This window comes from Telopea speciosissima, chromosome 11, assembly GCF_018873765.1.
Source record: "Telopea speciosissima isolate NSW1024214 ecotype Mountain lineage chromosome 11, Tspe_v1, whole genome shotgun sequence".
Taxonomy (NCBI): domain Eukaryota; kingdom Viridiplantae; phylum Streptophyta; class Magnoliopsida; order Proteales; family Proteaceae; genus Telopea; species Telopea speciosissima.
Window position 1 is genome coordinate 31807306 of NC_057926.1, and position 12441 is coordinate 31819746.

Genomic DNA, 12441 nt, shown 5'->3' on the forward strand with positions numbered 1-12441 from the left:
TTCCCATATCACACTTGTATTAAAATTGAGGGATAGCGGGAATGCATAAAAACCACAAATCATACATCCAATGTATAAGCATAATAGCACATCCATCCAAGGAAAAATATAAACACCAATGGTTATGGGATAGCATCTTTAATCAACATGAGTTCATAACCATGATAAACTCACTTTGATTAAAAGATGGATGGGAGCAATCATAGCCTCATATGTTACTCCCACATATGACAATAATAATGTGATAATGCATATGCAACTAACTATTACAGGAAAATTAATCCAAAACTGCAATAAACTTGGACACTTCAAGTGAGCAAACCCCTCCTTTAATCTTCTCTTCAACTAACCGGTAAGATCCTTGATCCATGATCCAAAAACATGATCCCGATCTTAGCACGATCTCCAAGAGGTTACATTAAATAATGTAAAACTAATTCAAAAAATTATTACAACCCTTTCCAAACAAAATTACAAAACAGAAACCAGTCCACCAAAATTGGATTGCCCTGGAGGATAAAAATGAAATTTCATATCAAACCACGTCCATGCCATGCCTAGCACACACATCTATCTAATGTATGTAAATTTTAAATCCCATAACCACAGTCATCATTACATACATGATGCTCAAAAATTAATATTCTAATATTTTATGTGAAAAATGCTAAAAACACATAAAATCATCATTACCATGACAATCAAAGTCATAATGATCATGTGCATCCAATACACCCATCGTATAAACTTATGTCACAATGACCATGTGCATCACATGACCATTACCATGACAACCAATGTCACAATGATCATGTGCATCACATAGCCATTACCATGATAACCTATGCCACAATGGTTATGTCACATGATGAGCACATTTATGTGTGAAATCTTAGGGCATAAAGCATACATTTTACCACATTGAACAGAGTTACTCGGGTGCTTTCTTGTACTTTTCAGGTTTTTGGCTATTTTATGCTATTCTGGGCTATCGGGAGCTGCATGTCCAAATCTACACGTAAAGTTACCATATTTCTTTCCATGGCTGTAAAGAGGACTGAATTTTGAGCAAGATGGACGTGATGGAATTCAAGTACGCATTCGTTTAGGCCTCCATGCAAGCGATTATTCTTTTCAGGCTAGGAAAGAATAATGGGCCACATATGAGCTGGAATGCAAGCCCAAGCCTATCTGCCACTTCCCAAGGGTATTTTTTACATCAAAGAAGGTACTTCTAATCAAGGACTGAAATTTAATGCAAGTATAAGGCCCTTTCTATGATTTTTAAATCTTGAAGAGAGAGAAGAGCTGCCATCGACACATGGGGGGGACCCATAAGCCTTCCATGATTTTTGAAGGATGCATCACAAGCCTTACACGTTTTTTCTAGGGAGCACATATGCTCCACTAATTTCTGAAGAAGGACATCATGGGGATTTAATTATTCTTTGAGTGGAATCCTAGTCATCACCTTCTCTCTCCTCCAACTTTCCAAGGTTATTTTAGGAACTTGACTATGGATAGATATCTTTTGGAGAATATTCTCTCATCCTTGGAAGGTTGAAAAGTCAAAGATTGGAGATGCCTTAATCACATTACTTGGAGAAGACTCCTGCAAAGAAAAGGAAGCACAAGAATTAAATTGGAAAGTCTACTTTTTGGAAAATAGCAAGTCTATTGGACCAAGCTTAGTATTTCTCTTACTTTCTATTTTTTTTTATTTTTCGTGGGATTCAAGCACTTTGAAAAGAGGAAAGAGGGATAAGAGAATATTTTATGGGGGAGATTCTCTCCACCCTCCACGGTTTTAGAAGGAAAGAGCCTCCCAAAACCGTGGAGGCCTCTCTTCTCTTCTCTCTTCTCCTCTCCTTCCCCTATAAATACCCAAGGCTTTGGGGTGTGAAGGTGTTTAGTTCTAGTTCAAATTTTAGTGAAATTTCTTCTTCTTCTCCCTCTAATTTTTTACTTTTTAGCTTCTAGTTTGATTTTATGAGTTTGATTTACATGGTTGTAATAAGTTTATGCAAGTTTTAATTTCAATTATTGTCTTCAATATGGTTGTAATCTCTTAATTCTAGTTCCAGTTGTAAAGCTTTCTAGTCTAATTTTCTAATTCTTGTGAGTAGACTTAGAGAGTTGGAAGAGGAAGCCATGCAAGGTTCATTCAAGTTTTTCAAGCTTCATCAACTACATCCATTCAATGCCTAGTCAATTCATGCAATCACAAGTTTGGTAGAAGGGAGTATTGGTTCAAAGTTTTTATTTTTATTTTTTTTCTTCTTAATTCCTTAGTTCTTCCATTATTTTTATTTTAATCTCACTCTCATCCTCTCTATTCCCTCCATTCTAGTAGGACTTTAATTCTTCACTCTTTTTATTCTTATTTTCATTCTCTACCTCTCTAATTCTTCCATGCTTATGGAATTTTATTTTTTTTATTCACTATCATCATCATGCATTATGTTAAGCTTTTAATTTAATTAGTTTTGTTTTATTTTTCAGATTTGGTAGGAGCATTTTAAGTGTGGTAGAGAAAAGCAAGCAATTTTAGTTCGGTTCAAGCACCTTCGGGTTTTACTTCTTTGACCCCTTAGATTTATTTTTCCTTTGTTTTTGTGTAGCTGTGGTTATTTAATCCTTTAATCCGCATTAGTTTTGATAGGTTAGATGGATGTGTGTTAGGACGCCAATTCAATTCCTTAGATGCGTAATTTCGTTAGATGGATGTGTGTTAGGATTCGATTCGGTAGATGCTTGTGAATTAAGATACGTTAGTTTAATCCAACACCTTAATTAATTTGGTTCACTTTGCATTGCTTTTAAGTGAGTAAGATAATTTCATAAAAAAAAAAAAAAAAACATGAGTAAGATAGAGTGGCATACATCTCCTTATGTTCGACCCGTAGCTACGATTGATCCGTACGCTTGTGGTAATTATTTCTTGCAAACAAGTTTTTGGCGCCATTGCCGGGGAGATATTTGTCCACTTTATTTTTTTGATTTTTAAGTAATTCGAAGTGCTTGAGTTTCTTTTCTTTTTCCTTTTCTTTTTCAAAAATAAAAAAACCTCATCTTGTTTCTCTTCTATTTCAAGGACTGTGCGCTCAATCTAAAGTTTTTCATATGCCCAAACCCAGCCTCTTTTGGTGTCCCTCATAGGATTTAGTTACCTATGACGCTGCATCTTGACTTGGTTGGGTGGATTGGCATCTGTCATATCTTTGGAGGTGACCAACTTTGATAACAGGAAAGCGACATAGTGAGAGCTTTTGTTTGAAAACAAAAACGTATAGTAGTCCTCCACTCTACATCAAAATCCACTTGGAGTCGCACATAGGTGGCTATTGAAGACTATATGGGTTCGCTTTCTGTCAACCTATGTGGCAACCTTACAGCTTTGGATCCATTGTTTCGATTCTTGAGGGCAATGCACCACCTGATTATTGATTCCCTCGTGTTTTTTGTTAGTGATTTTTTCTAGACCTTTTATTTTCCTTTTTCAAAAAAAAAAAAAAAAAAAAGGGAGACTTCTTATTTGTTTAGGTGGCTCAAGTGTGGACCCGTGATTCATCCAACCGTCTTATTAGGATACCACCTTCTGCACCACCTACCACTATGGGTGACCAACAACCCAAGACTCTTAAGGATAGGTTTTACCCTACCAGGGCTGCACAGCCTTCCTGCATCAGTCTGCCAATTGCTACAGGGAACAATTATGAACTCAAGACCAACTTCATTAGTATGCTGCCCCATTTCTATGGGATGGCCCGTGAAGATGCATATCTCTTCCTTAAGGAATTTGAGGAGGTTTGTGTTCTAATTAAGGTCCAAAATTTAATTGATGATGCAGTTAGGCTTCGGTTTATAACATTTGCCTTGAAGGACTAGGCCAAGAAGTGACTCAATGGACTGTCGACTAATTCCATCACTGCGTGTGATCAGTTCACAATTGTCTTCTTGAGAAAAATTTTCCCTCTTCACAAGACCAATAAACTCAAGAATGACATACTCTAGTTTAGGCAGAAACCACATGAGTCCTTCTCTAGGTTCATGGAAAGATTCAAAGACCTCCTGTTAGAATGCCCTCACCACAGTATTGACTTGTGGCAACTCTGCCAAATCATTTATGAGGGCATTGACTTTCAGACCAAACAACTTTTAGAGTCTATGTGTCCTACAGGCTTTACCTCTTTTACTGATGAGAATGAGGCCTGGACATTCTTGACCAACTTGGCTGAAAAGACTAGGGAATGAGAATCCACCCAAGAAGCTGAAAGGACCACTAAGGGTTATCTCATTGAGGGTGTTCCAGCCAAAGAGGCCAAACTTGACAGCCTCATCAAAAGGTTGGAGTCCATAGTTCCTAAAGAGCCTATACCGGTTAACCAAGTCAGCCATGTTTCCTTATGCAGTTAGTGTCATACACCTGGACATCTTTTGGAGGAATGCCCCAACACCCTTGTGGGTAATTCCAACACTGAGAATGTAAGTGCCCTCTACCAAAATAATCTATATAGCAACACTTACAACCCAGGATGGAGAAATCACCCTAATTTCTCCTGGAATTAAGGGAACCAAGTAGGTCCACCCAACTTTCACCATCAAGGCCAGCTTGGTCTCCAAAGGCCCAACTATGCACCATAAAACCCAGGTATGTCTCCTCACCCCCTTCCCCCTCGTCCTCATTTAGGACCTTCATTGAATGCTTCTAGGCCACCTCTCCTTGCACCTTATCAGCAACCCCCAGGGTTTACCAATACATGATAAGCAACAAGAATAAGTGAGCTAGAGAACAGGATGGCCCTTCTCATGACAAGCCACAATAATATGGAGAAGCAACTCACCCAGCTTGTCACAATCATGCATGAGAGGGATAAAGAGAAATTGCCTAGCCAACCTGAGCCAAATCCTAGACATTAGGTTCTTATTCGGCAAGGTACCCAAGCTCCTCAGCTCAATGTTGCACAAGGCCAACAGCATCAAGGGCCCTCCAGCCAGGTTAATGCAGTATATGCTTTACGGAGTGGCCGTGAGTATCAACAGGTTAGTACCCCTCAGTCTTTACCATCTCATACTCATGTTGACTCTCCCCCTTCTGATGAAGCCATTGTAGAACCTTCTGTTCCTGATTCGTCTGATGAACCTGAAGAAATTCCAGATGATTTGGTTGAGGAAACCAAAGATGATTCTGTTGAGAAAGTGAAAAGGACCACCCCTGAAAGAGTATATACCCCACCTACCCCATTCCCCAATAGGTTGGTTAGCAAGAAGTCTCCTTCTGTAGAGAAAATATTTGATGTTTTTAAACAGGTTCAGGTAAATATTCCTTTATTGGATGTTATAGCCCAAGTCCCCGCTTATGCTAAAGTCCTCAAAGACTTATATACCCAAAATCGGACCACCAATGTGCCCAAAAAGGCATTCTTGTTGCTAACATTAGTTCTCTCATCGCACAACCAGTAGTAGCCAAGCATAAGGACCCAGGGAGCCCCACCATATCTTGCACTATAGGCAACACCACTATTGATCATGCCTTATTGGACCTTGGTGCAAGTGTGAACCTATTGCCTTTTCATGTCTACCAACAATTGGGATTGGGAGAGCTGAAACCCACTAGAGTCACTCTTCAGCTTGCAAACAGGTCAGTAAAAGTCCCTAAGGGGATGGTTGAGGATGTCCTGTTAAAGGTTGGGAAATTTGTATTCCCTGTGGATTTCATTGTCTTAGATACCCAACCTACTGTAAATTTCAAGGAACAAATCCTGATTATCTTGGGTAGACCTTTCCTTGCTACCAGTAATGCTTTAATCAATTGCAGGAATGGTCTCATGAAATTATCTTTTGACAATACTTCTGTGGACTTTAATGTGTTTAGGTTGGACAAGCAGTCTGATATAGATGAAGAGGTACATATGCTTCAGGGATTCCCCGATGATGTTGAGACTTTCTTTGAGATTGATTTTGATTCGGGATTTCAGGAATGTATGAAGGAATTGGAAGGTGTTGACGATACCACCTTAACTGAGGTCTGGAGCATCCAACCACCATTTGGAGCCCCTTGGACCCCTATCCAACTCCATTCCTAAACCCTCCATTATTGAGCCCCCCACATTACAGTTGAAAACGTTGCCCTCCAATCTCAAGTATGCCTTCCTATGACATGATCACACTCTTCCTGTAATTATTGCTTCTGATTTGACTTCTATTCAGGAAGAAGAGTTGATCAAGCTTTTAAAAGAACATAAGGAAGCCATAGGTTGGATCATATCAAACATCAAAGGTATTAGTCCCTCCATTGTTCAACATCATATTCATCTGATGGAGAGTTCTAAGCCTTCTAGGGAACCCCAAAGAAGGGCTAATCCTATGATGGAAGAGGCAATTAAGAAAGAGATCCCAAAGAAGGGAGTCACTATAGTTGAGAATGCAAATAATGAATTGATTCCAACCCGTATCCAAACGGGATGGAGAGTGTGCATTAACTATAGGAAGCTGAATGCGGCAACTTGGAAGGACCACTTCCCCTTACCTTTCATTGATTAAATGTTAGAGAGACTAGCTGGCCATGAATATTATTGTTTTCTTGATGGATATGCAGGCTATAACCAAATCCCTATTGCTTTGGAGGACCAACACAAGACCACATTCACATGCCCTTATGGAACTTTTACTTACCGGCGTATGCCTTTTGGGCTTTGCAATGCCCCTACTACATTCCAAAGGTTCATGATGAGTATCTTTTCTGATATGGTAGAGTATTTTCTAGAGGTGTTTATGGATGATTTTTCTATTCACAGCTCTACTTTTTTTAATTGCATGCACCACCTTTCCTTGGTTTTAAAGAGATGCATAGAAAAGAACTTGGTCTTGAATTGGGAGAAGTGCGACTTCATGGTGAAGCAAAGCATAGTTCTTGGTCACATTGTGTCCAAAGATGGGATTCAGGTTGACAGATCTAAGGTGGACCTTATTGTCAATTTACCACCACCCAAGAGTGTGAAGGATATTAGATCTTTTCTGGGTCATGTTGGATTCTATAGAAGGTTCATCAAGGACTTTAGCCAGATAGCTAGACCTCTAACTACCCTTTTGGCAAAGGACCGCCCATTTGAGTTCTCCCCTGAGTGTCATAAGAGTTTTGAGCAATTGAAAAGAGAGTTGACCTCAGCACCCATTATTCAAGCTCCAAAATGGACAGTGCCATTCGAGCTTATGTGTGATGCCTCTGATTTTGCTATAGGGGCTGTTCTTGGGCAAAGAATCAATAAATTGCCCCATGTCATTTATTATGCAAGTAGGACTCTAGATGATGCACAGCTTAATTATACCACCACTGAGAAAGAATTTTTAGCTGTTGTATTTGCATTAGAGAAGTTCAGACCCTACTTGATAGGCTCACATGTGATTGTGTATACTGACCATGCAGCTATCAAATATCTTGTGCAGAAGAAAGATGCCAAGGCTCACCTCATTAGGTGGGTCCTCTTGTTACAGGAATTTGATCTTGAAATTAGGAATAAGAAAGGTAGTGAAAATTTGATTGCAGACCATCTATCCTAGCTGCCGAATTCCTTGACTGATGATTCTCTAGTTAACAAGAACTTTCCTGATTAGTATCTGATGGCAGTGTCTAGTGAACCTTGGTTTGCTGACATTGTTAATTATCTGGTTACGGGTGTGACACCTGCACATTGGTCCACCCAAGATAAGAATCATTTTTTTTCTCAAGTTAAATATTTCTTTTGGGATGATTCTTATCTTTTTAAGACCTGCCCGGATCAGGTAATCCGGAGGTGTGTTCCTGATCATGAACAACAATCTATCTTATCTTTTTGCCATGATCAGACTTGTGGAGGCCATTTTGGGCCCAATTAGACAGCGACAAGGTTTTACAGTATGAATTTTATTGGCCTACTCTTTTTAAAGACGTTTTTACTTATTGCAAGGCGTGTTCTTCATGCCAATCTTTAGGACGTCTCTCCAGGAGAAATATGATGCCCCTCAATCCAATTCTGGTGGTTGAGGTGTTTAATGTATAGGGTATAGATTTCATGGGACCTTTCCCTAATTCTTTTGGTAACCTATATATTTTACTTGCTGTGGATTATGTATCCAAATGGATTGAGGCAATTGCTTGCAGGACCAATGACCACAAGATGGTTATCAAATTCCTAAAGGAGAACATTTTCTCCCGTTTTGGTACTCCCCGTGCTATCATTAGTGATCAGGGCAAGCATTTTTGCAACCGTCCCTTTGAGGCCCTCATGAGAAAGTATGGTTTCATTCACAAGTTGGCCACACCCTACCATCCCCAGACCATTGGCCAGGTTGAGGTTTCAAATTGGCAAATAAAACAAATCCTTGAGAAAACCATCAACCCGAACCGTAAGGATTGGTCTAATCGTTTGGTAAATGCTTTGTGGGCCCATAGGACTGCCTTTAAGACCGACATTGGTCAATCTCCGTACCGTCTGGTGTATGGAAAAGCATGTCACTTACCTGTTGAGCTAGAGCACAAAGCCTTTTGGGCTATTAAGAAGCTTAACTTTGATCTACCTACTACAGGTTCCCATAAGAAACTCCAACTATCTGAGTTGGAAGAGCTCAGAAATAAGGCATATGAAAATGCCCAGATTTATAAGGCAAAAACCAAGGCTTTCCATGATAGGCATATTTTGATAAAATCTTTTGAGGCAGGTCAGAAAGTTTTGTTGTACAATTTTTGTTTGTTCCAAGTAAGTTGCGTTCTAGATGGGATGACCCTTATATTGTTCAAACTGTTTATCCTCATGGGGCTGTTGAAGTTGTCAATCCAAGTACAGGTGCTACTTTTAAGGTGAATGGCCAACGTTTGAAGTCATACATTGAGTTTTCCGTTCCAGCTGTGGAAGAGGTCATGGATCTCCGTGAGCGTCTTTACCTTGGTGATTGATCTCCTGGTATGTTTGCCCTCCCTTGTCATCATTCTTTCTTTTCTGCATGCATTGAGGACACTGTATGAATTAAGTGTGGGGGGGGTGTGAACTTAAGTGGTGAAGTTTGATTGTGGCGGTAGTTTTGGTTTTGTGCATACGTTTCTTTGATTGCGAAGCGAGAGAAAGAGGGAATTAGGTGCCCTAGCATGCGAAATAATAAAAAAATTCCTTTTCAATGACAGTAATTGGTATGTATCTATTGATGGGGACTAAGTTGGAAAATATGAGCACTATTTCATATGATGGCTAGATTCCTCTATGTGTTTTATGGACCCTTTGATCTTTTGGTTAGTAGTTGAGACCAATTTGTTTGTGGCAAGGCATGAAAGTGAATGAAAAAAAAAAAAGAGAAACAAGAAAGGAAAGTGGAATTCCTTGGAACTAGACAGGGCACTGGGGCCTCAAGAAGCAGGGTGATTTGTTCGAAATTCCTTTGAAGGAAACTAAAAAAACTCTTGCATCAATGTCTCAATGTCTTTATAGATATATGCAAAAAGCAAAGCTACCAAGTACTTGGGTGTACGGTGTATGCTCCACCATGTCATTCAGGAACAGTAGTGGAGTAGAAATAGAGTTTCTTGTTGTGAAAGAAAAGCTATTGCCTTAATGCCGAAAAGAAAGTATGGTCAAAAATGCTCAAAGCCTGAGTCTTTGGTTCCATCGATATGAGTGGTTTACCTAAAGGTGAGTAGTGTTCAAAAGATATGAGGAGATCCCTTAATCTTGATGCATGCTTATTGCTTGAATTGATGTGGGGTGATAAAATTCAAGAATGGGGGAATCTTTGGCTCTTTGATCTATAGTTGAGCACTTTTAGGGATTGTGTGCACTACCGTACTTATGCCATAATTAAAATTTGTAGTATTCTTTTTGAATTATTGAATTTTGGGTATACATTCACTGTAAACACCCACGGGACACAACTCGTCCACTAGGCATAACCTAGGGGTTCAAAGGCTTGTTGCACATGCTAAATGCAACCGTGATTCCTATGAAAGTGAGTTAGGATTTCTGCATTTTAGATTAATTTTTATTTTTGTTTACTTGAGGACAAGCAAAGTTCAAGTGTGGGAGAATCTGATGAGCACATTTATGTGCGAAATATTAGGGCATAAAGCATGCATTTTACCACATTGAACAGAGTTACTCGGTGCTTTCTGTACTTTTCGAGTTTTTGACTATTTTATGCTATTCGGGCTATCGGGAGCTGCATGTCCAAATCTACACGTAAAGTTACCATATTTCTTTCCATGGCTGTAAAGAAGACTGAATTTTGAGTAAGATGGATGTGATAGAATTCAAGTACGCGTTCATTTAGGCCTCCATGCAAGCGATTATTCTTTTCAGGCTAGGAAAGAATAATGGGCCACATATGAGCTGGAATGCAAGCCCATGTCTGCCACTTCCCAAGGGTATTTTTGACATCAAAGAAGGTACTTCTAATCAAGGACTGAGATTTAATGCAACTACAAGGCCTTTTCTATGATTTCCAAATCTTGAAGAGAGAGAAGAGCTGCCATCCACACATGGGGGGCCCACAAGCCTTCCATGATTTTTGAAGGGTGCATCACAAGCCTTCCACGATTTTTTTAGGGAGCACACATGCTCCACGAATTTCTGAAGAAGGACATCATGGGGATTTAATTATTCTTTGAGTGGAATCCTAGTCATCACCTTCTCTCTCCTCCAACTTTCCAAGGTTATTTTAGGAACTTGACTATGGATAGATATCTTTTGGAGAATATTCTCTCATTCTTGGAAGGTTGAAAAGTCAAAGATTGGAGATGCCTTGGTCACATTACTTGGAGAAGACTCCTGCAAAGAAAAGAAAGCTCAAGAATTAAATTGGAAAGTCTACTTTTTGGAAAATAGCAAGTCTATTGGATCAAGCTTAGTATCTCTCTTACTTTCTATTTTTTTTTATTTTCCTTGGGATTCAAACACTTTGTAAAGAGGAAAGAGGGATAAGAGAATATTTTATGGGGGAGATTCTCTCCACCCTCCACGGTTTTAGAAGGAGAGAGCCTCCCAAAACCATAGAGGCCTCTCTTCTCTTCTCTCTTTTGCTCTCCTTCCCCTATAAATACCCAAGGCTTTGGGGTGTAAAGGTGTTCAGTTCTAGTTCAATTTTTAGTGAAATTTTTTCTTCTTCTCCCTCTAATTTTTGGCCTTTTAGCTTCTAGTTTGATTTTATGAGTTTGATTTACATGGTTGTAATAAGTTTATGCAAGTTTTAATTTCAATTATATATTGTTTTCAATATAGTTGCAATCTCTTAATTCTAGATCTAGTTTTAAAGCTTTCTTGTCTAAGTTTCTAATTCTTGGGAGAAGACTTAGAGAGCTGGAAGAGGAAGCCATACAAGGTTCATTCAAGTTTTTCAAGCTTCATCAACTACATCCATTCAATGGCTAGTCAATTCATGCAATCACAAATTTGGTAGAAGGGAGTGTTGGTTCAAAGTTTTTGTTTTTATTTTATTCTTCTTAATCCCTTAGTTCTTCCATTATTTTTATTTTAATCTCACTCTCATCTCCTCTATTCTCTCTATTCTAGTTGGACTTTAATTCTCCACTCTTTTTATTTTTATTCTCATTCTCTCTCTCTCTAATTCTTCCATGCTTATGGAATTTTATTTTTTTTATTCACTATCATCATTATGCATTATGTTAAGCTTTTAATTTAATTAGTTTTGTTTTATTTTTCAGATTTGGTAAGAGCATTTCAAGTGTAGTAGAAAAAAACAAGCAATTTCAGTTCGGTTCAAGCACCTTCGGGTTTTACTTCTTTGACCCCTTAGATTTATTTTTCCTTTGTTTTTGTGTGGCTGTGGTGTGCGGCTGTGGTTATTTAATCCTTTAATCCACGTTAGTTTTGATAGGTTAGATGGATGTGTGTTAGGACGCCAATTTAATTCGTTAGATGCGTAATTTCGTTAGATGGATGTGTGTTAGTATTCGATTCGGTAGATGCTTGTGAGTTAGGATACGTTAGTTTAATTATCGTTAGTTTAATCCAACACCTTAATTAATTTGGTTCACTTTGCATTGTTTTTAAGTGAGTAAGATAGAGTGGCATACATCTCCTTGTGTTCGACCCGTATCTACGATTGATATGTACGCTTGCAGTAATTATTTCCTGCAAACATCACATACCCCCACAATATGATCACATACATGCTTAAAATAAAATTAAATAAACCATAAAATTAAGATAAGCCATTATGCCTATTGGGGAAGGTGGGTGAAGGAAAGAATCTCTTCACCCATCTTCTCCAATGAATCTCCCTTCAATAAGGAAACCAGAATTTTTATTTATTTATTTTTTTTTGTTTTGAAAACTGCTACACAAGGTAGCCAAAGGAAAAGCATAAAGAAGGGAAGACCACAAACGCAGGGTGCACAAAGGCACACAGGCACCATCGCACCTGGCAGCCATGGCGCGCGACATGGGAGGCAGGCTGGCG